This window comes from Rhodamnia argentea, chromosome 10 (assembly GCF_020921035.1).
Source record: "Rhodamnia argentea isolate NSW1041297 chromosome 10, ASM2092103v1, whole genome shotgun sequence".
NCBI classification, from domain to species: domain Eukaryota; kingdom Viridiplantae; phylum Streptophyta; class Magnoliopsida; order Myrtales; family Myrtaceae; genus Rhodamnia; species Rhodamnia argentea.
In genome coordinates this window covers 23,181,065-23,208,115 of record NC_063159.1, presented here as the reverse complement: position 1 = coordinate 23,208,115, position 27,051 = coordinate 23,181,065, and the positions used below count along the sequence as shown (strand labels likewise).

Genomic DNA, 27,051 nt, shown 5'->3' with positions numbered 1-27,051 from the left:
TCTTCGATGTTGTGCAACCATGAGAAATAGCGAGCATGGGGATGGGAAATGGACTATACAGAAGTGGGATGGTTGTTGTCGGGCTCAAGCTCATGAGGATAGCGATGGCATTGGGGATCTTGGTGCCGTCGGGGTGGTAGTAAGGGAGAGAGAGATGATCAAGAGGGGTTTAGGTGGCAGAGCACATGAAGGAAGTGATGATGTGGGGTTTCATGGGGAAAGAGAAAGGGAAGAGAAGGGGAAGACAGAGTTAGTGGAAGATGGGGTTTTGTGGCGAGGGTTTATGTTTTGAGGTGGCCGATTAAGTAGAAGAAGTTTGAGTACCAATTTAGTTGAATTTTTGTGAGAATCGGTTAAAACAAGATCAGAAGACTTATCGGCAATCAATGGACCATGACTTTGAGTATCCACCGCCCCTCAATAAAGTTTTGGCTCATCAAACCAAATTTCATTTTATTTAATAAATCTAATGTCGGAAATTTAGGCCATCATGCCGAGATTATTGCCAAGTTCGAGCTCAAGTGAGAACCGGCAGCGTAGGGGCATCGGGGTGAAGAAACTGCGGTGTGGATTGCTTGGGTAAACTTTACAAGGGGGAGGGGAAAAGGGGAGGGCATCACATGAAGAAGGGGGGAAAGTAAGGGTAGAGAGAGAAGGCTATTTATGTGAGGGACTAAAGTGGGTTCGGTTTTAAATTCAATTTGCATTCCAATCACGCTCAATTTCCGGAACAAACTCAACCGGATCAAAACATAACCTCGTAATGTCATACATAACTCATAATCTCATGTGACATAACCACCGAATTTCAAATTCACACTTCATTTAACTTCATATAATTACTCATTTTCCACATAATTGTCATTACAACACTTGATTTACTTGCTAATTAAACGGACAGAAAATTTGGGCCTTCACAAGGAAAAAATAGCAAACAAGAAAGATTGAAGAGGAAGATGGGGTCGATGGGAGGAGGGGGAAGCTACGGCCGAAGAGAGGAAGAGAAGAGAGTGTTCTCTTGGGGGCTCTTGCAACAAAAATGAGAGAGAGAGAGAGAGAGAGAGAGAGAGAGAGAGAGAGAGAGAGAGAGAGAGAGAGAGAGAGAGAGAGAGAGAATTTAGCTTTTATAATAGGGAAGGACTTCTTGGGCATGGTTGCCACTCGGCAAGGAGGCATGTACCACTTGTCATCTATGCAAAATTACATGTGTCCACAGCCCACTAGGCTATAATTTCATTAGTAGTACCAATTTTTGGCATCAATAAACTCTACGGGACTGAAACTAACTATAGGCACTCTCACACTCTGTCAATATAACCTTGCACCATTAATCAAAGTCCCCAATTAACTATTTCATTTGTTAATTTAATCTAGCAAAGAAATTAAGCTGTCACAAGTAGAGAGAGAGAGAGAGAGAGTATGAGAGTAGGTAAGTACCTCCCTTGAATTTTATTTGTAAAATAGTGAATGAGAGGTCGTATGTGATGTAATATATATATATATATATATATATATATATATATATTATGTGTGTTTATGTACGTCTTGAAAGTTGTTGTGTCTGCTATTACCGCATGAACTCACCGATGTGTTTCCATGATTAAAAAAAAGAAAAAAGGGTGGATAAAATCTAGTTTAAAAGTTAGAGAAAAGATTTAGGTCCAAATTTAGTAAACTAGTAGTACTTAATTGGGTAAACTAGCGGGATGATCTTGGGCTCGTTACACCGAGCCTTGCACGTCCCTAGTGAGGCATGACCTCACCATCGCTAGGCAAGATCGGCTCGCCCAACCACCAGTGATAGCGAGGTAGCGCTTGGCAAGGGGTGGATGAAGCTCACCCACACAAGTAGTTGGCAGGGGCGGGCTTCTCTAGAGGGCGATGAGATCAACCTCACTGGTCCTCAACGACTAGCTAGAGGAAGAATAAAGGGATAGAAAAAAAAAGAAAGTAAAAAAAAAATAGAAATATTCGAATGAAAAATTGGCATGTGAGTGCCGACAGTTTTATGTAAGAGATTTCCAACAAATTTGATTGGATGATTTGAATTGTCATAAGTGCAAAAGGTTTAGGACCTTTTTAGTAATTCTCTCTAGGCTATCGGTGATTCATCCTCGGGAGAAGTCGACAGTGGTCCCTCCAGGAAGAGTGGGCAATGCAAAAAGCTAAGGTTTACTATTGGAGATGGGAAATTAAGTGTTTGCAATTACAAATGACTTTTGAGTTTCCGGATAATGGTATTATCGCAACCTAAAATTTGGCTAATGGATTATTAAGTTAATTAAATTAACTAACCTAGTTTGAGTTTTTCCAATCTCTACCAAATCACAACTTAAGTTCAAGGAATTGACATGCAAAAGATTTTAAATTTGGAGTTGCCACTAATCGATTTATGGTAGGTTGCTTAGATACCTAAATAAAGTATCGACATAAATACTTTATTTCTAGGAACCAAAGATTAATAAGTTTGGGGACTTGATTATGCTAATATTTTTATTAACACCCTTTCGGTACCATTCAATTTATGAAAAATATCTAAGCAGGCATATTGGATTAATTTTAATCTAAATTCCTAACGGGCGAGGTGATTAAGCGGTTGCGCAGACATTATTTAACACTCAATAATCAAAGCTTTGAATAAATTGCAAGATAAGACAAATAGAACATACTTGGATGATGCAACCCTAAAACCTAACGCTCATCTCCCAAGCATAAGACTTAGTCTAAGGCAATGTTTTTTTGGGGGTTTTCACTTATCTAAGTGATGATGCAAATGAAATGGAATGCATATGCAATCTTAGACCAAAATGCAAGTAAAGGGTATGAAAATGATAAATTATCCTAACACTATATGCAAAAATATTTAACTAAAAGTCTTAGCAATAATGACATGCAATTAATGACATATGAAACATGCTTTAATTAGAATGACATGTAGTTCTAGTTAAACGACATGAACATGCAAATTATCTAAAAGAGCCTATGGAAATGCTTATGCAATAGACTAACCTAACATGCAAAACTATATGATATGCGAAATAAATCTAACCTAAGTGACATGCAATTTTAAATAACCTAAGCAATTAATGGACCTAAACATATATCCTAAACGACGTGTAACTAATGACAAGGCATTAGAGACATGGCAATACTAATGAAATAGCATAAATGTGACACACGTGTGAATGACATGGTATAATGAAGTAGCTAACATAACATGGCAATATGATGTGGCAACTATGCAATCTAAACTATATGATATGTAACATGAATGTCATTTTTTTTTGTATTTTTTTATGAATTTCGAAATTATAATTAAAACTACTAAAACTAACCTAAATGAAGATTACCCTAAATCATCAGGAATTAATTTAAATTTAATCCTAAGAATATTTAGTATATCTTTAACCCTAAATCTACGTGTTTTAAGATATGCATACCTAAATGATGATGCAATCTCATTTAATATGTAAATTAATTTAAATGAGCCTAATCTATTAGATAAGATCTTTCTAAAAGCAATGCAATATGTGAGATAGGATTTCTACCAAATCCTATCTTTCTAATGCCATTTAAAGGTGGCTAGATAAGATATATAGGAAACCATATCTTCAATCTTTTTTAGATTTTCAAATTGAGGAAACAAATCACGTTAATTTGCAATCGGAATATGAGAGGATAATGCATGATTATTTTTAAAAAAACGAAACATTTAATCCAAATCGACTAAAGAAATCGTACCCAAATGATTATGGGTTATGGGTTGGATCGTTTGATTTCCCGTGCTTATATGAAATCAATGGATCATACCCAAGTGATTATGGGTCGCATTATCCGATTTCCCATGCTTATATGAAATCGGCGGATCATACCCAAGTGATTATGGGTTGGATTGTCCGATAAAAGCACATTATCATTTAGGAAATTTTCCTAAACTTTGAATTAATTTTCTAAATCTAGGAAAATATGCATAAAATACGAGATTGCTCAATTTATGAAATATAATCAAATATTCACATGGATATCAATATGTTCAAAAATAGGCAACATTAGCTAGAGAATCAATCAGTTAATAGAAATTACATATTATGCAACTATCTGTTTCCTAACTCGAATGCAATGAACTAGATCGGAATCTCGATGGTGCTCGGGAACTCGCGGATCGGTCGGTTGAGCGAAGGACGGCATAGGGCGGTGGCTGGAACTCTTGGCAATGACTTGGCCCAGTGGTGCCCCTGAACCATGGTGCTACCGGGGTTTCTTGATTCTCAATTGCTGTTCATGATGCTTGCCCAGGGGTGATCATGTTGATGTCCACTTTTCACGATTCTTTTTCTCTCCTTTTTTCTCTTTGACCACCCACAAAGAAGTTTTCTGTGTGTGAATCTTTGAGTGGATGTTTGATCAAGTGGTCAGACTACCTGTAAAGAAACAAAAACCATTGCTTGACTCTATAAGAGATCGGTGAACGCTCGGTGTTGTGTTATATAGATGGGTGGGCCACCCAAGATGGGCTAACCTAGCCTATTACCCATCTAAGAGTTAACTGCCAAAGGCAGTTACCCCTTTCAAACATGATAATGTTCACGTCGATGCTCACGTTCAATAGAGAGAATGATTTTTTCTTCTACCGTGAAGAACAAAGCGAAGAACAATGAAGAACAATAAGAGAAAACTGACGCGATCCTCTCCCAACATCAAATGGATGAACAATCTCTCGTGAGTTGCAATAGATAACACTTAATCTGTGAAAACGAGGTATGTCCGTTACGTGATATACTTTTACGATAAGTGATTCAAGTATGGTTTCGGGTATATGAATTATGTGTAATCCATTGTTATACATATGGGATTGGTTCCTTTCATTGGTATCAGAGCGCTATTCTTGTTTTTTTGTGAAGTTTGTAGTCAGATTGGCACAAAAAATTCATTTTCTCGAGCGTACTGTTCACTGGCATTCGATATCTTTATGCTTAATAAAAAATATTTTCAAATGTATAATCATAACGGGCTCAACGAGTGAAGAATTTGAGTGATCGCCAGTCGTGAGATGATGCTAAGAGGCCCCGCACGAGCGCGCGCTGCGACAGGACCTAATCCATCGAGGCCGAGGCGAAACGTCTCCTTTTTGAGAAATTACATTCAATAAAATTTGGTTTTAAGCATACCATTAGATTCGTATCATTGATACGAGCATTTTGAGGGGTTGACCGTCGTCAAAGATTGTCGGAGGAGGCCGCACGCACCAACACATGCCGGTGAGACTTGCTTTGCGTAGGACTCATGCACACACGTGCAGAGTGCACATGCACGAATTAACGAAACCTCCTTGTTGACGTTGTGCTAACGTGTGTGCTAAAGTGGTGACGTGGCAGTTGACGAGGAGATGACGTCATGATGATGTCATCAAGATTGGTACGACTGGACTCGCGATCCTAGAACCTTAGCCGTGATCCGACCCAATTTGTGACCTAACCCATTGATCGAGTAAATGGTCAATCATTGACTGTTGACGGGTCAACACTGACCATTGACCGCATGTGGAGCACATGCCTCGAAGCTTTGATCGGCTCGCGTGGGCACGTGCAAGCTCTAATTGGGGCATACAAGGTACCGTTGTGTTCGTCTTGAAATTATCTTCAATTTTGGTATGTTATTTTGACATGTTTGATGTACTTAAAATTATAAAAATATGTACAAAACCTATTATACACATGTTTTAGGGCATTTTTTTGAGTATTTTTGCCTATTCTTTGTTTTTTTAATAAAGGATGGCTTAAATGTACATAATCATATGCAAATTGTGTAGAGCATGGTTGCTGATAGCATGTATAAAGTTTTGAGTAGTTGCTATTTGTATCTTGTATTCCACGATTTGAATATAATTTGATGAATGAATTATTTGTTTATTAGCTAAAATCATGCCATGCTATTTTAATGACAAGATAAGGGGATCATTGTATGATTTATGTTTCTTTTATTGGAGTGGGGAGTTCTAGAAGGTTTTAGTGACTTTAATGAACCCAATTTTACATAAAAGATTATATTAATGGTAATTTTAAATGAGGATTCTTATACGATGATAGGGAATATAATGAACTTTGGAATCTGAGACCTTATGTGAAATTATTCATTAATGTAATTAGTCGATGTAAAATAGACATATAAATGTTAGGCATTAATAGTTCGTGAATACATGTCTATAGAACTTCATATTCAGATACAATGGTTTCAACTTCTAAGAATATCATAACGGAGCTTAATGGGGGAGAGAAATTTGAAGGGCAAATATTGTGAAATCCAGAACGTATACCCAATTTGTGCTAGAAAAGCAAGAAGTACTAGAAGCTCTTAACCTAGTTATGGAAAAACTTGAAAATGGAATTACTGCACCATATAGAAAGGGAAATCGAGGCATTTGCTACATGAAAAATGAAGAACTCTACTGCTCGCATTAAGTTGCTAAGTAGCATAGAAAATGATATAATGAGAGAGTTCAAGGATTTTGAAAATGCCAAAGTCATATGGGAATCATTAAAAGCGAAGTTTTGGTTAGACATCTATCATAAAATTGAGACAGATCGCTATAAGGTTTGATGTTTATATGATGCCTCATGGGGCATAATATGAACCAACTTTTGAGGCATATGTCAAACATGATAAGTGAACTATAAGATGCAAGCTACATTTTGACTGATGAACAATAAATGCAAGCATCAATCTATTCTTTGCCTTATAGCTGTGTGCATTTGAAAATTCACTTGATTTGCAATGAAAAGTAAAGATTTTTTTGGGATGCTATACACCGTCTTAAGCTAGAGGTAGGCAACCTTCTAATGGCTAGACCAGAAATCAACATTTGTTATGCTGGTTTTGGCTTATATAGGACTTCAAGCTCCAAGCGTAAGCATCAAGGTGGGCTCAAAAAGTGGAAGGCGGGGGAATAGATTCTTCAAGAATGAAATCAAAGTTTAACTTATAGGGAAGTGAAAACGTCCTTTAAAGAATGACATTTCAAAAATGAAGTGCTTTACTGGTGAGTCAAAGAAATTGGAAACCATTTGTACACTTGAGAGTGTTACTAATGTCTCAAGTTTAGTTTTCACATTTGAACCTTATCCTTTGTGGACTGTAGACTTAGGGGTTACAAACCATGCAGTAAAGGATAGAGATGCCTTAGTGGAATTTCTATGAGTTTCACATGGAGTAAAGCGGAAATATATGGAAAATAATTTCTGAGAGGAAGTCAAGGGGATTGGCACTTTCCAAATTGAATATGCGAGGTGGTCGCACTTGTTCCCGTATGATGTATTATATGTTCCATAAATTCAACGAAATTTAGTTTTCGTGATCGAATTGGTTAAACTTGATTTTAGCTTGAACTTTTATAATGATGGTGTTGACTTGTAGTTGAGAACAAGTTGTTATAGTTTTGGAAATTTTCATTGTGGTTTCATTGTGCTATTGTTGAGTACAATAAAGTGAATGTTTGTCATTCCCTTATTCACGTCTAAAGAACCTTGTGATAATGATGTGAAAATATGGCATGTTAGACCGGATCATATTGGCCAACAACGAACGATTAGATAAGCCAAAGAGGGCTTATGAGCATTGCCTACCAACAAAACAACTAGGAAACCATTTGGAAAAGGAACAAGAGCCAAGTTTTCGTTGCAATTGATCCATTCGGACTTATATGGTTCAATGAATGTGATAGCAAGGCATGTGGCTATTTATTTCATCATATTTATAGATGATTACACTGGATTTGAACATATCGATTTGATTTCTCATAAATTTGAGGCATGACTTGTTTTAAGAAGTTTATGGCCTTAGTGGAAAATCGATTAGACAGAAAAATAAAAAATTTCTCTCATGACCTAAAAATTAATTTAAGTTAATGGATTATTAGGTTAATTAGGTGAATTAACTAACCTAATACGGACTCTCCCAAACCCTACCAATTCGCAACTTAGGTTTGATTTTTTTTTTAGGAGCCGCCACTAATCTTTTTTGGTAGGTAGATTAGATACCTAAATAAAGTACGGGAGAATACTTTATTTTCTGCTAATCGGAGAAATTGAGTTCGGGGACTTGGTTACCTTAATTAAAAATTAACGCCCTTTCGGTACCAATTTCATGAAAATGTCTTTTTGACTGGTTTATATGAATTGGATTGTTTTTTTGTTTCCCTTCTTTTTATTCGATTTGTTTAATGAATTTGAACAAAATTAAACAAGAATGCCCATAATATACCTTTAATTCTGAATATTTCGAATTTTCAAATAAATCTTCTCATTCCCGAAGATTCAAGCCGGAGCGAGATTTTATCCGCTACATCCTCGAGGATTCGAGCCGGTACACGAATAAATATATAGAAATACAACGTCTATTCTCGCCAAAGGGTAGAATACGAATTTCTATATTTAAATCACCATCCCATCCCATAAGATCATGGGCGTGGCGTGTGATTTAATTTTTCGACGGGACTAGGCACCAGGGAAGCATATATTATAGGCGGTTTTGTTTAAAGATGTGCAAATATTTATTGAATTTTCGAAAATCCTTAGGGGATTCTGAAATTTTCAAGGAGATAAGCTCCTATTCACAAAGGATTTCATATCTTTTAAAATAGGAAGGATTATCTCTTGAGATTTGAGAGGAATTTTTTTTTAGCTAATTCCTTGAATTTTAAAGATATGTTCGAAATTCCCAACGGAAATACGGATCTTATTCGATATGCTCATAATTCTCATATGAATTCAAATTTTGATCACAAGATAAATTAGATATTCTAAAATAAAATAAAATTGTGCACTATCCTTTTTAAGATGATGTTCAGGATTTTTTAGATATCTCAAATTTCAGCCATAAAATAAATCAAATATCCATAGATATACCACAAATCCAGAGATATGCTGAAGATATATGCGATTATCCACAAAGTCATAAGACAAGATCTATCATAGAGTTATCTAAAAAATTTCGAAAATCATGAGACTATATTCGGGGATTTCAAAGAGATTATCTTGCCTAATGTGTCAAAATTCAACTTCCTTTTTGGATGAGGAGCTTTATCTCATGAAGATTTCAAAAGACTAGGATAAATCCCGATCTAGTCTATGAACATATCAAATCCAACAATTTATTCATGAATTTCGGAAGAACGCAATGCTTCTTTCTAATTGAGTGTTATTTTGTCCAAGCTCAAAATTATCCAATTAACTTTTGAATCATGCAAACCAATTCAGAAATTAACTAGGACAAACGATTTCATGATAACGCGAGCATCAATTCGGGGCAAACAGCCTAATCCATCGAAAATCAGCAAACAAAAAATCAGAGTATCCAAGCTTGATAATTTACCTTGATTGCAAAACTTGTACTCTCCTCCTTCGAACTCGAAGGAAAACTGCGGACCAAATCTGAATTTCTGGGACCAATTGGTGAAAATTGCACGAGCTAAAGCTTCGGGATCAAATTAGCAACCAAAGCACAATAAGATCTGTTCGTGCCTCCCCTTTTGTGGCTGAATCAGCAGAAAAGTTAAGCCAATTTGGAGCAAAAACTAAACTTGAATAGCCACCAAACTCAATTTGATTTTGAAGCAAAATCAAGGACTAAACAATCTTAGACCAATCGGTTAGGAACTTACATATGCCTAAGAGATTCGGATTGCGACAATTTGAAGCTTGACAAAACAAATTTTGAAGCAGCAAACTTGAACCCAAGTTGACGTGAGATATCAAGGAAGTCACCGCCCAAATGCATAGTAATCCAAACCTATGAATGCCCAGCAAAAAATCTGCACTAAACGCCCAAAGAGCAGCACAGTTTTGGACCCGAACAGAGACTAATTCAGCTTCGGATTAGAAGTAAAAATCAGCAAGAATCATGGCAAAGAGCGGCAAATTTGACTACCAAACAGCAACGAACTTAGCGCCAAACAGCAGTAGACTTCGGTACCAAACAGGGAGGAATTCAAACATTGAACAACGACAAAAATAGCGGTGATCGGTAGTAAAACCAAGGGCAAACAATAATGTTTTAACCTTGCACGGCAGCAGAATTTTTTAGATTGAACCGTAGAGAATTTTGGGCACCGATCCAGTAGTAGAGCAACTCCAAACAGAGGCAAAATAGTGGGAAAAATAGCACGGGCAAGCAACCGAGTGGTGATACGATAAGATCGGCCACGTCGGGGAGTTGAAGCAACAGCGGATGGACCAAAGGGAACAATGTCACAGCAACGTGGTCTTGGTCTTTAGAAGTTGTTGAGCTCTCTCCCTTTTTCACGTGAATTCCAAGATTGTGAGTAGAGTATGCTTTTTTTTTTTGTGTGTCCCCCTTGCAACCCTAGGCGTAGTGTTATATTTATAGAACTTAGGGTCTCCTAAACCTAATATGACTAGGACTCAATCTAGGCCGTCAGATTAAGAACCCTAATAGGATCAAGTCACCGCCGTAGGATTTGAAAAAAATGTGATAATTAAGAGTCCTAAACTATCAAAATACTTCAAAATTTCAGCCACAAGAGGGGGAGCATGGGCTGGCTGAATTTCATAGACATTTGGGCTCAATCGCGCGAAAGCGAACTCAAATGGGCTTTAATCAATTAAGAACTAATTAAATAGAAGCCTTGAACATTTAAATGTGCTAAAAATAGGCCAATGAATTCAGAATTAGGTTGAAACCCCATTGATTTTCCGGCACACATATTCAGGAATTGCAAAATGTTTGCCCATTAGCCTAAGTTCAAATTGTCTATCAAATCAAATCAATCTCGCGCCACCAATGCAGATAAATGCTAATGCAAATTTGTGAATGAGAAACATTAAATCTGTTATGCATGAAAATTATTTTTGGCGAGAACTAAAGTTAATTCCCATTTTTATGAAATATGACTGATTTAAGGAAAACCAAAATTTAGGTGTCAACACTTTCAAATTCGATCAATGTCGACAGTATTTGTCCGATTAGTTCAGAAATATATGTGATGAAAAAGGAATAAAAATACAGTTGACTATTTCAACGACTCCTAAAAAAAATAGTATTGTAGAGAGAAAAAACAGGACCCCAATGGAAATGGTTAAGTTTGTGATGGCACAAGCTAATTTGCTGATCACCTTTTGAAGTAATACTTTTTTGATTGCTGTCTAGATAGTTAACTGTGTGCTTTCTAAATCAGTTACTTCCATTTTATATATGTTATGAAAAGATCAAAAATAAAATTTGAGTTTTTTTAGAGCTTGGGGATGTGCTGCCTATACACACGTGTCTTCCCAAAAGTATGGGAAATTGGGCCCTAGAGGCAAAAAAGTATCTACATGAGATATTGAGAGCACTCGAAAGGATATGCATTATAGGTGAGCAAGAAAGCGGGGGTGTAACTGAATTTGAATTACAAGATGTCACATTCTTATTGAGTGAATTTTTGAAAAAAGGACGAGATAGGTGAAGACTACTCTTTGTTTGAAACCTTGGATAGTGATAATGATTTTATTGGGGCATCTCATCCAAGTGGGAGCAATGTGAGAAGTTAGGAATTTGTTTCGAACTAGTCTCAATTGCAACTACTTGATGAGAAGATGCCGTCATTATCTAATTCGAATTTTAGTGTAATGTGAGCATGATGTACTAAGTGTACCATCTCAAATATCTGAGTGGGAGCGTAATTGAGCGTGATGTGCTGAGTGTAAGATCTTTAATTCAGCGAACAAGTCGCAAAGCGTTCCTCATTGACGTTTAGATATTGAGGGATAAGCTTTCATAGTCACTCCACAAGAAGAGGATGAGCCAAGGAATGTGAATGAGGCTCTGACTTACCTTGACAACGAAAAGTGGATATAAATAATGGAACAAATGTTGCAGTTAATATGAATCAACCTAAGTTTGGGAATTAGTTGATCTCCAAATGGATACAAAGCCATTGTGAACAGATGGGTTCTCAAAATAAAGCGTATAAAGCTGATAGCTTAATTGAAAGATATAAGGTTTTCCTTTTAGCGAAATGGCATAATCAATAAGAAGGAATTGATTATGAAGAGGTTTTTTCTCCTATGATGAGATTTACCTCGATTCTCCTAATTCTGACAATAGTGGCTAGTGTGGATCTTGAATTGCATCAAATAGATGTGAAGACTACCTTTCGCAATGGAGAATAAAAAGAAGAAATTTATATGGAACAACCCATTGGGTTTGTTATAGAAGACCAAGAACAAAAGGTGTGTCGACTTTTGAGGTTGATATATGGTCTTTAGGAGTCTTCAAGTTACCGTATATACGTTTTCATAATGTCATAGTGGCATATGATTTTGTAATGATTGATGAGGATCATTGTGTATATATCAAAAGATCCAAAGATCAATTTGTGATCTTATCATTATATATTGATGACATACACATTATCAGAAGCAATATGAAGTTTGTCAATATAGTTGAGAACTAGTAATGTGCCCATTTTGAGATGAAGGCTATGGGTGAAGCTACATATATTCTTGAAAATAAGATTTCAAGATATCGTTTAAAGAAATTGTGATATCTTTCATAAGAGACTTATATAGATAAAGTCATTGAATAATTTTGCATACAAGATTGTAAACCCATAGATACTCCTATTGCAAGAGGTAAAGGCCTGAGCCGCGAAATGTGCCTTGAGACTCCGCAAGAAAAGGAACAAATGGAAATTGTTTCATGTGCAAGTTCTATTGGAACTTAATATACGCCATGGGTGTACAAGACCCGATATTTGTTATGTAGTTGGAATGGTGAATAGATACCAATCCAATCTAGGTCAATTACTTTGACTTGCCGTCAATAAAATTTTAAGGTATCTGAATGGTACTGCTAATTATTAATTGAGTAATCAAGGTAGAGATCTGTGCCTTAAAGGCTATACTGATGTTGACGGAAGATGAGGTTTAGATAAGAGAAATTCTACCTTTGAATTTGCTTTCTTACTTAATAATGGTGCCATATCATGGAGTAGTAAGAAGCAAACGTGTATAGCCTTATCCACAATCAAAGTTTAATTTGTGACATTATTAGTAGCAATATGAGAGAGTGTTTGGCTTAAGAGATTTTGGATCAATGAGGTGTTGCTAAGAGTACTACAGGTTTAATTATAGGTTAATTGCGATAACCAAGCAGTAATAGCTTACACTAAAGATCCATTGCAAGACCAAACATATAGACTCGAAGTACAATTTTGTAAAAGATATGATTATACGATAAGATGTGAACATACAGTATGTATCTATGCATAGAATGATTGCAGATCTTAAGATGAAGTCAATTCCTAGAGGAGTTTTCCTTGGTCATGTGTTGACAAAGGGATTAGTTCCCTATATTGAAATCTCTAGGACTGCATAGAAGTTGCGATCTTGGATATTTGTTTTTGCCAAAGTTCATAGTTAATGGTATGTACCGTTATTATTGATGCTTGAGATTATTCGATATTTATGCATATTAATGCTAGGCGTATTATGCTGAGAAGGAATGTCCGCGAGATAAGAGGTTAGCTTACTTGCACGAATAATTGACTCTGTTTATTGTGTGACAAATAGAGATAAGACAATTTTAAACTAATTATTTATGTGATAATTGAGAGCTCAAGCTTAAAGTATGGATGCCACCTTAACATAGTGTTAAGTTGAGATCATAATATTTATTATGTCGAAAGTGAGATAACCCACATATTTCGCTTTATCTGTCTTTAATACCAAATATGAGTTATAATAGATTCTTTCAAGAGAGTAGATTTGTGAACTCAAGTTAGACATTAGATATGTCTTAACTACATCTGTACGATATTAAGTGAAAAGACATACGCTCATGGGAAAGGAGAGAATACCATAATACGTACTTCATACTACGATGCATGAGACGACCAATAAGAGTTGGCAAAAGTTTTGATCTTAACTTTTATGTCGTTTTTGATACTCGTGAGGATAAGATTTCCTCAAATAAGTCCCCATACAACTCTTACTTATTCTCAAAATTTCTATTCAACGTTCGCTATCTTAGAGTGTTGCTAATGGTCATGAAATTGATTCGATCTCATGGGGCATTTCTAGAAAAGCGATTTGAACTGAAATTGAGAGATTTAAGAGGTAAGGAAGATCAATTTATTTTGATGTGACATTCTATCTTTGTATTCACATGTTGACCAATTATGATTATTTGAGCTTAATCATGATTGTGAATATGATGAATTCAAGAACTCAAAGAGATCAAGAGAGATATGGTGTAAATGTAACCGATTGATCCAGTGTACTGCAAGTCGGATCTACTCTGAGGTAATGTATCTAATTTGAGCTGTTATATATTTCTAGCAGATGTATGGCAATGAGCTCGGTAGAGCTGCTCTATACTCCCAATGGATGTATTACAACGAGCTCTTATAGTAGAGAAGATAGAGTTATGTTTAGCTCCCCATGGGCGAATGGGAGATGTTGGGTTATATAGATGGATGGGCCGCCCAAGATGGGCTAACCCAGCCTATTGCCCATCCAAGAGTTAACTACCAAAGGCATTACTCCTTTCAAAGGCGATAATGTTCATATCGGTTCTCATGTTCAATAGAGAGAATGTCGTTTTCTTCTTCGGTGAAGATCATAGAGAAGAATAGTGAAGAACAGTGAGAGAAACCTGACACAATCCTCTCCCAATGTCAAACAGACGAACAATCTGTCGTGTGGTGGTTTGCATATGAACGCTTGACCTTGTGGCCGTGTAATGTGTGTGACATGTTTGGGTTATGCTTGTTGGAAATGATTAGGGAAGTGAGATCTCGCGATTCTGAATGGTCAAGTTGTGGCGTCAATTGCATTTCATCTAAGTATCGAAGCATGAGTTGTGTCTATGGCCTAAAAAGTTGTGGTCGAGTGCATGTGATTGATTGTTTTGCCTGGTGTATTGAAAGTCGATTGTGTATGGGATCGATGGTTGGTGTGCATGAAAATGGAAAGAATGAATCGGGGATCCCATCGGCCTATGCCCCTACAAGGACAAGATGACACTCGATTGTATCCAAATGATACCCCGTGGAAGTCGGAGGAAAATCGGGAAGTCCACGACCTGTATCCCGTTGGAATGGAATGCATAAGCCCTATATCCCTTAGAAGCCCCGGAGTAAGAGAAATTGAGGCCTGTGTCCCTCAAGCTACCTATGACCTATTGAGAAAAATCTCAAGATGGTTTTGAAATTGACAAAACAATCCAAGTACTCTTGTGTTTTGAGATAATGCCGTGATTTACTTGTTTTGCAAATTATCCTTTCGTACAGGGATGCACAGGATTGAATCTGGCAAAATGATTTGGCTTAGATGTTGTTTACGAGAGTCTCAGATGCTGGTTCGAGCTCGGACGATGAGCGGGGATAACTCGAGCGTTGGAATGACACTCAAACTCCGAGAGAAGTACTTCACGAGCGTGAATCAGAACTTCAAGAGGAATACAAATTAAGCTTAATTGATGCATATCAACGGACGCCATCCAGTTGGATCATTCTTGAAGATTCTCGGTGACAGAGATCAATCAAGGATGCGGAACCAAGGAGACAAACAAAGACTTTCCAAATGGAAGAAACCATCTATGGAAACTCGGGATCATAATTGTATGGGCGATTTGATTCAAGCGGGGAAGACTTTTCTTTGGCGATCCCCAATGGCTAAGAGATCTTCTTTTGGTAATCATCTCGTCCAAAAGAGTAGATTTGGAGAGATCTCTTATGGATGCCTTGCAACGGTTAGATTAGAGGCGGAAGAGTACAAAAGACATCTCGAAAACGAAGGGAAAAAAGAGATCGGCGTTAAGGGGGAAAAGTGTTCATAATTCTTAGATAGAGCGAATTCTATTTCCAACACACTTCTTGATCCATCCATTGTAACTGTGAGGAGGTGTACACAAGAGTGTTGAGCGCTAGGTGTGAAGTCCTGCGTGTCAAGGAGATCACTAATCCGTAACTTCCGAGTAGCTTACTAGTGGAATCCAGCCGATTGGTCATCGGTTGAAGAAGTGGACGTAGGCTTAATCAAAGCCAAACCACTATAAATCCTCTGTACGGTTTTCCTTATCTCTTACTTTGATCACTCTAGATATCTTGTGATAGCTAAACCGCACACGAACAGTGCGTATTGATCATATTACATATCCCGCATCAATCGAATTACTTGCTCGTTGCGATATACTCTGTCTCCATCATCCGAGATCTCTGTTTTACGCTGTGTGATCTAAATTCCGCAATAGATTCTTAAAATCACACTCTATCACCTATTCACCCCCCTCTAGGTGAAATCACTAGCCACCAACATGACCGGTGTTACATGGACGAAAAGCTAAGGTGTTTATCTCTTAGAATTGAGGTCTGTGTCTCTCGGAGACAAAATTGAGGCATGTGTCCCTCAAGTAACCATGGCCTGTGTCCCATGAAAAATAGTTATGAATTGGAAGGGAAAACTAAATAAGGAGTCACGTTCATGCTCATGCATGTGAGAGTCGTGTTGCACAATGTGTGGTGTCGTAGTCAAGCCTCATATCCGCTTGTCTCTGATGTTGTGCGTGTGGATTGCACGGTGATTCTATGTGATTTGGGTAGTGACTGCTATTGTGGAGTTTGTCCGATCAAGTGACAAATATATAGTTTAGTTGATTGGTTTAGAAAGTTCCTACTAGATGAGTTTTAGTTCACTCTCATTGATGTAACCCTTTTTCAAAGCAAAAACGAGGACAAAACAGAGGTGAGACCATGGAAGATAACGATGGCGTTAAAGCTCGTTGAAGGTGGTTTTGGATAGTACTTTGGAGTAGAGCTATTTCCTTTCAAATACTCCCAATATATTTTGTGATTTCGTTTAATGAAAAGATACTGTAACTAACTAGTATGTATGTATGTATGTATGTATGTATGTATGTATGTATGTATGTATGTATAAACTTGGATGTTTACGTTATGTATGTTTGTGTGTGACTATACAAGTAGGGAACCCTAAGGAAGGGCATACCCTTTTAGGCATTGTGTCTACCGTTTGTATACATGCACTTGTATGTATGTTGTATGGCCATTGATTATTTTTTTAGTTTATTTAGCTTCCGCATGCACCTTTTATTATCTATAATATCATATTAAAATAGAGCTTGCTAGCATTGTAACGCCCCGGTACGTCATAGTATGTCCGTTACGTGATATACTTTTACGATTAGTGATTCAAGTATAGTTTTTGGCATATGAGTTCCGTGTAACCCGCTGTTATAGATATGGGATTGTTTCCCTTCACTCGGCAAAGAACAATGATAGAAGTTATCTTGCGGACTGGGCACGATGAGGTCGTGATCACCAATCGAAGATATTTCTTGGACTGGATAATGGCTTTGTTAGGCATAGATATATCAACATGTAGTGCAACGAATCGCCGAAGCGTTGGAGTTGTGGCGGCTTGCGGTAACAGAGACCCTTGGGCTCTCGGCTAATTCTCCGTGATAGATCCACGGATGGTGGTGGTTTGCTCAAACAACCTGCAAAGTAGAGAACACCATGTAACGAGTCATCTCCATATACGGGTTCCAGATTAGGGCTTGTAGCAAGGTCACTTGGACGGTGATGTACAGTGGGTCGGGGAGGGACTTAGGCTACTTTCGGTACAACCCGGAGACGCAGGCAGCACGTTGTTAGGGTTGCAGCGTTGTCAATCATGGAAGCTTCGAAACAACAAATTTCTTGCGGGAAAAGCTTTTGTCCGGGTTATCTTCCTTCTAGATTTCTCTGACTTGTCTCCTTGTGGTTGCCTTCTCCCTTTGATCTCTCTCTCTCTCTCTCTCTCTCTCTCTCTCTCTCTCTCTCTCTCTCTCTCTCTCTCTCTCTATATATATATATATATATATATATATATATAATTTCTTGTTCTCTCAAAGTTGTGCTCTTCCATCGTAAACCTCTCCTTTGGCTGTGTATAGGAATATTCTTGCCTTGAATGTAATGTCTCCATTTGCCGGATGTGAGTGCTGATGGATACTTTTGAGCATAGTAGATATATGAACTCAAGTTAGACATTGAGTATGTTTGAATTATCATCTGTACAACATTAAGTGGAAAGACATACGCTCCATGAGGAAGGAGAGAATATCGTAATACATATTTCATACTACGTATGTAAGAGATGACTAATGAGAATTGGCAAAAATTTTGATCGCAACTTTCAAGCAGTGTGAACCTCTCGAGGATTGGGATTCTTCATTTCGTACCTTCACGACTCTGACTTATTCTCAAGCTTTCTATTCAGTATTTGCTATCTTAGAGTGTTGCCAATGGTCATGAGATTGATTCGATTTAATGGGACATTTTTAGAAAAGTACATTGAACCGAGATTGAGAGGTTTAAAGGAAGAGGAAGACCGATTTAGACTTTGAGTTACATGATAGTTGTGTATTCACAGATCGGTTAATTATAATCATTTTGTGTGATCATAATTGTGAATGCAACGTATCATACTTCAAAAAGATCGAGAAAGATGTAAATGTGACCGATCGATCTAGGGTACGACATACAAAAATTTACTATTGATTATGTCCATTTTTTGAGCTGCTATGTACTCCTAACGGATGTATGGCAATGAGCTCTCAATGTATGCTAGTCGCACGAATTATTTGCCGATATGAAACTTGCAGAGAAAAGGGTATCATGTATAGCCCATAATGTGCGAGTGGAAGATATTAGAATTAATGGATTTGAATTAATTAATCCGTCACCGTTGATTGATGCCTGTGATCCCATGATCATGATGGACGCTGATAACCTATATCGGTTATCGGAGGTTACAAAAAAAAAGGGAGATATCTTATTTGAATAAAAAAGATAAGTGGAGAGAGTGGGAACCAACGCTTCTCCCTCACGACAGTTTTTACTTAAATAAAACTCTCTCAAGAACAGTAACGCTCCAAAACCTCTCTCGCATTCGATTTTTGGATGATTGATTCTTGCAAGGCTGTTCGTCGGAAGCTCTTAATTTGTCAACTATGAATACGTTCCCTCATGTGATCGTACTCCGATCGATGGTACAAATTAGTGATTCATTGGGCATGTTATAGTACGTTTTCCGCACGTGTTTCGTTTAGAAACAAGGATTTAGTATCCTTTAGAGAGGTTGGGATCCAAGAGACTAGAGTATCTGGATTGACAGCCAAAACGCAGGAGGCCTCCTCTAGGATTTGTTTGGCGTTAGCCAGATAATGCGGAGAATCTTCAGCTTGAATCGATTGATGAGGTCAGGCAAAATTCTGTGCTGGAAGGTGGTTTAGCAGCACGGGGCTAGTTTCAACTTCAGGAACTGACGAACTAGGCAGTGTATCGTCTGTTATATTCAACCCAAAAAGTGGTGATTCTGACGTCGATGCTGGTAAGATGTCTGGGGCAATCGCGAGAGCAAGGCCAATTGTCCAATTATTGTGACAAATAAGAAAACAAGGTCGAAAAGGTACCTTGTCCTGGAGCTGTAAGGAGTAAGACAGCTGGTTCAGCCACTGAAGACCGCTGGGATGAATCGATAGGTATGTTTTGCGAACTTTAACCACATACAAAAGTGAGTCCCAATGATTATGGTGATACGATATATAGAAAGAAATCGGTGTACATATGAGTACCAAAATATGCTCTCCATAATTTGCTAAAAGAGTCGGAGCAGCAATAAGGGATATGCTTGAAAGAACAGGTGGATGAAAAGAGCCACTCGGAGAAGCGGAATGATCTTCAGAGATAGTCTGAAGTTTCGTAATACCAACGGTAGGTGAAGCAGGACGGGGCGAGTTCTCATTTTGAGTAAGGTCGTCTGGCGTTTTTAGACTTCCTTCTAATCCTCTCGGATAAAGGCTCATCGCTGTGGATTTGTTCTTCATCTGGAGAAAGTTAAGATTACTCGGGTGCATGGGGATTTTTAGGAATAGAAAGAGTCTTTAGACCTGTTATGAAGAAAATTCATCAGAGGACAGAATTACAAAAGGACGGAGATGGAAGATGCACAGTTAGAGGTTTACCCTTTCTTTTGGTTTTGGCCTCTACAACTTTTTCCTTGCCCTTCACCTGTGTCGATGCACCCAACTTAGAAGATCGAGTTTTAATACCCTCAGCTTGTTGCTTGGTCTTTCTTAACTTTCCGAGTTTCAATCCGAGCAGGGGACCCTGTACAGTCCTCAGAATCAATGAGTTTCTTTCCCTTCTTGTCACTACCCTTTGGCTTATCCTTGGAAGTACCCCATTTAATCCTCGTTACAGCAGTCCTCGAAGCAGATTCCTATGGACTCTTGAGGGCAAAGGAAAGCCACCAAGTGGTCCATTCAGGAGGCCAAACTATACTTTCTCTTAGACATATAGGGAAACTCAAGAGAATATGGAATAGGCATGGGGCTGCTTAAGCTAATCCAAATTGTCTGGCACAATACTGAGGGGAGTAAATTTCAAAGCCAGAATAAAGCAATCCCTTTGGTGGACAACCTTAATGGCAGATCGACTTGGGTGAGTAAACATGCCCAAAGATCAGAAAGACTCTTTTGAGCGGTGAAGTAAAAAAGAAAGTTAAATGCCTCGTCGTCATATCCGAAAAATTCGACTTTGGCATGGTCCATTTCGAGAAGTAATTGGAAATGAAAAGCGAAAGTAGAGACAACATTAGGAACATCTAATGGAGGACAACTTTGTAGCTAGCATCCACAGGGGAGTTTGGTCTGAATTCTAGAGAGGCCCACAGGCAGAACTCCCGAGACCCGTCGATGGAAAGGGGATGTGAAAGAAGATTCATTTAACATTGCGGGATCCAGAACGGCCCAAATAAGGTCCCATCTCCCTTTCCCGTAGACTTCAACGCTAAGGATGTAGACCTCATTGCATGGGATGCGGGATAAAATCCCCCGTATAATGCAGCTAGAACAAGTGGACCTAAGGCAATCCGGTTGCCTCCTGCGAGGTTCAAAGCTATCTGCGTTAAGTCCTTGAATATCTTAAGTGACGAGTTGAGGAAGAAGTATTTGGAGAGCCAGTAAAGCAGGAAATTTGTATGTTCATTAAGGCTAACTGGGTAGAAGAAGAATGGAAGCGATCGATAAATCTTTCATAAGCAAGAGCACTACCAGGGATAAGAGGAATTTCTAGAGACTCAGCTTCTTCAAAAGGAATACCATATGTAAAGAAACCAGTCATGGTAGAGTGATCGACATGGGATCCTATGGGAAGAAGAAACAATTAGTCGATGGTGACCAAAAACTAACAGCAGCACCAAGAAGCCCAAGGTTCAAATCATAAGATAACATACTGACCTCCAAAGCAGTACTCACACCGGATTTTCTCCAGGAAAGCAATGTAAGAGTATCCTCGTTTAGCCGAATGTGCCACCCATGGAAATCTGGTTCAAACGAGGGGAAACCTTGAAATGGAGATGTTTCTGTTGCCCAGATGTCCATTATGAAAGGTCTTTGAATGGGAAGTAACTCATCGAGCTTCGTAGGGAAGCAATACCGAAGGGAAGTTGGAATGTGTTGATGATTAAGGGAACAGGGACCGAGAACCAGCTGGTCTGAGTACTCATCAAGTAAATTTAGAAGACGGAAACGGCAGTTATTGGAATATTCGTCTCATTTCAGATCATCAACATTTGCGATGGTCTTTGCAGAGGAAGGTTGAGATGAACTTGACACCATTCGAATCGGTAAAACACTTGAAGAAGTGTAGACTGGGGTTTAGGGTTTAAAGATGCAAGAAAGAATAAACAAAATGGCTCAATTTTTACCTTTCGTAGCCGAGTTTCAAAAGGGCTAGAGATTCGAGGAAAATATGATCATAGGAATTGATATCCACGAGCGATCAGGAAATGTGTCAGAATATTATAGGAATTACAGCCTGGCTGGTTGTGCGTGGAGTACGAAGCGTCAGGTTGTAGGTTACACTCTAAATCTGGCCGCAATGAAAATCGCGCGAAGTCGATGTATTCTTTAAATGAATTAATTTTTTTAATTCTTTTAAAAGTGGCATATGTTGACACTAAAAATAGCTCACCTATCAGTACACGTGCCTGAAGCTTGAGGAGAAGATTGAAAGTAGAATACGAGGATATGAGAAGATCATGCGCACAACACGTGAGGATTACCACTATTATCGATTTGCCATAAAATGTCGGATTGCTTATTGGTAATGACATAAATTAATGCCATGTGTCCAACTAACAAAACACGATGAGGGAAGTGAAATAGTTGCAGATTTCGACGCTAGCAACAGATGATAAATACCGCCAATAATTTGAAGTATCTTTTGGTATACGCGCCAGATTTAGTAGATAGTCACGATTTAAACATTCGGCAGGAGAATGGCCATCTATAGTTACTCAAGCCTTAGTACAACCACATGAATACTCAGTCATGAGATTCATGATGAGTAAAGAACGTGGGCACGATCGATGGGGATGAAGGAGAGAAGGATCAAACCGCTGAAAGTCATTGAAGAACTACATGGTTCATGGCTTGGGCTAGAAATAACTGCTCGAGGACTTGGTCAAGCGGTTCGTGAAGAACAGCAAATGAGGAAGCAATCGATAAGGGCGCTTCAAAAGTTATAATTGTCGAAGAGTAGTTAGCCATTCAACCATTGTAAGTACCACCAAGCATCCATCAAGACAGCCCCTGAGCAAATCAAACCACTTTATCTTTATCTTTACTTTCTGCATTGTACTTTAAATTTCTTTGATGGCTTTCGAAATCTCGTTGTCAAGGCAAACTTTGGAATTTATCTTCATCCTAGTCACTCTGTCGTCAAGTTAAACTCTAGTGTAGTGTTGAAGCGTGTTAAGACTTTATCGTCGAGTCAAACTCCAACAAAGTTTGTATGCGTTGGTCTGTTTGTAGAATCGTCCTTTCTAGATTGTTCCGTTGAGTCAAACTCCAGTTCAATTTACGTTTATATAATTTTATTGAAGTTTCTACGCGTTGATTTCCTGAATTTCTGGATGACTCTTATTTGGATTTGCTACAAGACCATCTTCCTACGTTTAAAAGCCGAAGAACTAATTTCGGTGAAAGACATTTCGTCGTGAGATGAATTACAGTGGGTACTATTACAACGCCGATGTTTGTTCATATAAATAACTTGTAATGTTTATTTCAATACTCATTTGCAAATTTTTACATCGTTATATTTTTAAATTTTGCTTAACAATGTTTCATATATATGCTGATGTTTACTAGAAAAAAAAAAACTATAATTCATACACCATTTTTGACTAGTAAGTTGAATTTTATTTTAGAAATGGTCATTGACTCCAATCCTCATAGTGGAGTATATTGGGCGCTTCTCAGACATATGTTATACTAGTTTAAATACTAAGTACTCTTTTGCGCTTTGATTTTGTGCGTCTCATTTTCATCTTTTTATTCACTATTCCAGTGTGCTTTCTTCTTCCCGTAATTGTTGATATCTGATATCATTTTCTTAACTCAATTATTCTTATTTATCTTGCATTTCTTTTTAATAATCTTTGACCTTTTTAATCTCTCTTTTTTTTCGTCTTTTCTCAATTATTCTTATCTTGCATTTCTTTTGAAGACAGAAACTGCCTGGGCTGCTCGGTCTGTGGTGATGCAATGCAAGATTTGCCTGGGCCGATTGAATGGCGTTTTCTTAGCTTTTTGTCCTTGAGAAGCAAATCGGGCTGCGGATTGGGTGGCAAAGGCTCGTTGGGCCGACCCTCTCGACTCGAATAGGCCGTCTAAACCATTTTTCTTTGTTTGGTCTTTGTTATGTTATGATTTTGAACACTATTTTGGTATATTTCCTACTTAGTAATGAAAGAAATGCTTCCTTGACCAAATAAATAAATAAAACATCTTGTCGTAACTAGCCGAATGGCACAATTCACTGAAAACCATTGACTCTTTTTATTTACTGCTACATTAACTGCATACGGACATATTGTATTGGACGAGACGCCAATCCCATGTGGGCATATATGCCTCGTGACTCGCCGGAATCAAAGGGCGAGCATGGTAACACTTCTCTCTACTAGAAATTAACTGTTGACTAGAAGTTGATTTTTCTACTTCCGCTGTAGATTGACTTCTGCTAAGAGAAATTTGTTTTGTAAGTATTGAAAATTTCTATTTTTGAAATATTATTAAAAAAAATCTTCGACGGTTGGCGAGCGGGTGGCGGCAGCGGTGGCTGGAGGTCGGAGGCGGCGGCAGCAGTAGGTGGGCGACGGCGGTAGCGGGGGTCGGGCCGGCGGGTGGCCGTGGCGGCGGTGGGCGAGTGGTGGTTGACGGAGGCGAGTGTGGTCCAAGAAGTGATTCCGGAGTCGAGAAGTTGGACCAGAAGTGAAAATTTTTTACTTCTCAAAATTGGCAAAAAATCCTATTATAAGTGAAAAATCCTACCATAAGTCAATTTTTTTACCAAACAGATTTCTACTTCGGAAGTATTTTTACCAAACGGATTTCTCTGCCAGATTGACTTCCGGCAAATAAATTAAGAAGTAGAAGTGTTATCATGCGCACCCAAAGGTTTCAAAATTAAAGGAACGAGTTTTATGTCCATCATGGATCTGGTCTACAATTGGAATCATTACAAATATTTTGATACTTTTTTAGTAATTCTAACTGTAGATCTGATCCATGAAGGACATTTGGTGGGACGAGAATAGAGCAGAAACAGAAAGAGACGAAAGCTCTCGTGCAAAAATAATTCCTTGGTCGGCGTACCAATTTATTCTAGTTTGCTAACCACGGGCTAATATTGACCCACATTCCTATGAGAGAAAAAATAAACTATAAATTGAATATGGTCGCTCGGTAGTGCATGGTTCTCTATATATGCATGCATAAACCCATACGCCTTCCACAAAGACCAAAAACAAGAACACCCCTCGAACGTTAATCCCCTCAAAACATCAGATCCAACATAAAGCAAATGCCTTCTCTAATGTCCATCTAGCAACGACAACCCCATGTTGTGATCTTCCCTTTCATGGCCCAAGGCCATACACTGCCCATACTAGACCTCTCCAAAGCACTCTTTCGCAGGAATATCAAAGTGACCATTATCACAACTCCTTCAAATGCGGGAAAAGTACACTAGAAGTGTCATAACTTGTGTACGGCATTCACTTGAGTGTCATAACTTTCAAAACGTTCACTTAAGTGCCATAACTTTCAAAAATCGTTCACTTGAGTACTACAGTAATTTTTCTGCGCGTGCCACGTCAGCTTTTCGGCATACTACATCATCTTTCCAGCGTCTACAATAACTTTTCCGGCTGCCACGTCAACATGGCACTCAAGTGAACAATTTTTAAAAGTTATGGCACTTAAGTGAACGTTGTGAAAGTTATGGCACTCAAGTGAATGCCGTACAAAAGTTATGGCACTTCTAGTGTACTTTTCCCTTCAAATGCAAAATCAATCACCCAACACCTACCAAATTCCCCTACAATACATGCCGTCGAAATCCCATTCCCATCCGAGGGTTATGGCCTCCTAGAAGGCTGCAAAAACACCTCCCAACTTTCGTTGATGGGCCTGCACTTTGCCTTCCTCAACGCTACCAGGCAGCTCAAGAATCCTTTCGAGGATGTCCTGGCGTCGATGTCGGCTTCGGAGGCCGGCCTTCCTCTATGCGTCATCTCCAATTTCTTCCTCGGTTGGACCCTCGAGTCGTGCCAAGCCTTCGGTGTCCCTAGGCTGGTGTTCCATGGGATGAGTGTCCTCACCATGGCCATTTCTAAATACTTATGCCAATACGTGCCTCACTTGAAGCCTTCGGCTTCCCAGGACCCTAGTTCCCTAGATCTCCCAAGCATGAGGGTCCCGTTCGACCTGGCCATATTGGACGTCCCGGAGTTGATAAGGAACTTGGATCCAAACAATCCAGCTTCTCGATTCTTGTGGAAAGTTGCCAAGGCTGATGTGAATAGTTGGGGGTGGTTGTCAACAGCTTCGAGGAACTAGAAAGAAGCCACATCTCATCTTTTGAGTCCTTCTATCGTAAAGGAGCCAATGCTTAGTGTGTAGGTCCTCTTTTCCTGTGTGGTGATGATAAGAAGCTCAAAGATTGTGAAAAGCCCAACTCTAGTCAAATAAAGGACAGTACTAGTGCAATGGAATGGCTCAACGACCAAGTCACCCCAGCGTCCGTATTGTACGTCTCATTCGGGATGCAGGCCGATGTTACGGACACACAATTGGACGAAATTGCATTCGGGTTGAAGGAATCGGGCGTTCGGTTCATAAGGGTCATCCGGTCAGCGACCTGGTGTGTACCCAAAGGTGTGGAGGAGGGCTTGAATCAAGCAAGGGGTTGATAGCAAAGGGAATGGGTTGACCAGCGGCAGATATTGGGTCACAAGTCAATAGGGGGTTCCTGAGCCACTGTAGCTGGAACTCGGTTCTCGAGAGCATATCGGCAGACGTGCCGATCTTGGCTTGGCCCATGGTAGCGAACAACCGTTGAACGTGAAGCAAGTCATAAATGGGCTTGGGGCAGGAATCGAATTAAATTGGGCAGACGGGTCGGGTCGAAGGTTGTGTGTTCCTTGGGAAGAAGTTTGCCACGGTGTGAGGGAGTTGATGGGTGGAGAAGAAGGGAGGAGGGCTAGGGAAAGGGCCCAAGCCCTAGGAAGAATGGCCAGGCGCGCGGTGAAGGAAGGTGGCTCGAGCCATGATTCGCTCAACAAACTAATCGATCGGCTATGTGGAGTCTTCGACGTTTGGTGGAAGTTTTGAGGATAAAATAAATTTGTATGCTTATTGGTTACTTAAGAGATAGACAAGGGCAATTATAGCCCAAAAAACACATGTAAAAGCTCCTTGTGGTTTTTGGTGAGATGGAGTTTGGATTTTTACCGTTTCCTAAAGTATGGTTGATTTGATTTATCATGACAACAGTCTGAGCATCTTTTCCAACTAGTCACGCTTGTTCTCTCTTCTTCCTCTCATCTTTGTCACGAACTAAAAATTTAGGCTAATGTATTATTACATAAATTAGATGATTAGCCTATTACGGACTCTCCCAAACCCTACCAATTCGCA

General features: G+C 38.8%; 1 pseudogene; it reads left to right on the top strand.

The window, feature by feature from the left end:
• Positions 1-19: 19 nt before the first annotated feature.
• On the top strand, positions 20-26,745 carry LOC115735027 (annotated as a pseudogene).
• The last annotated feature ends 306 nt before the right edge of the window (positions 26,746-27,051 follow it).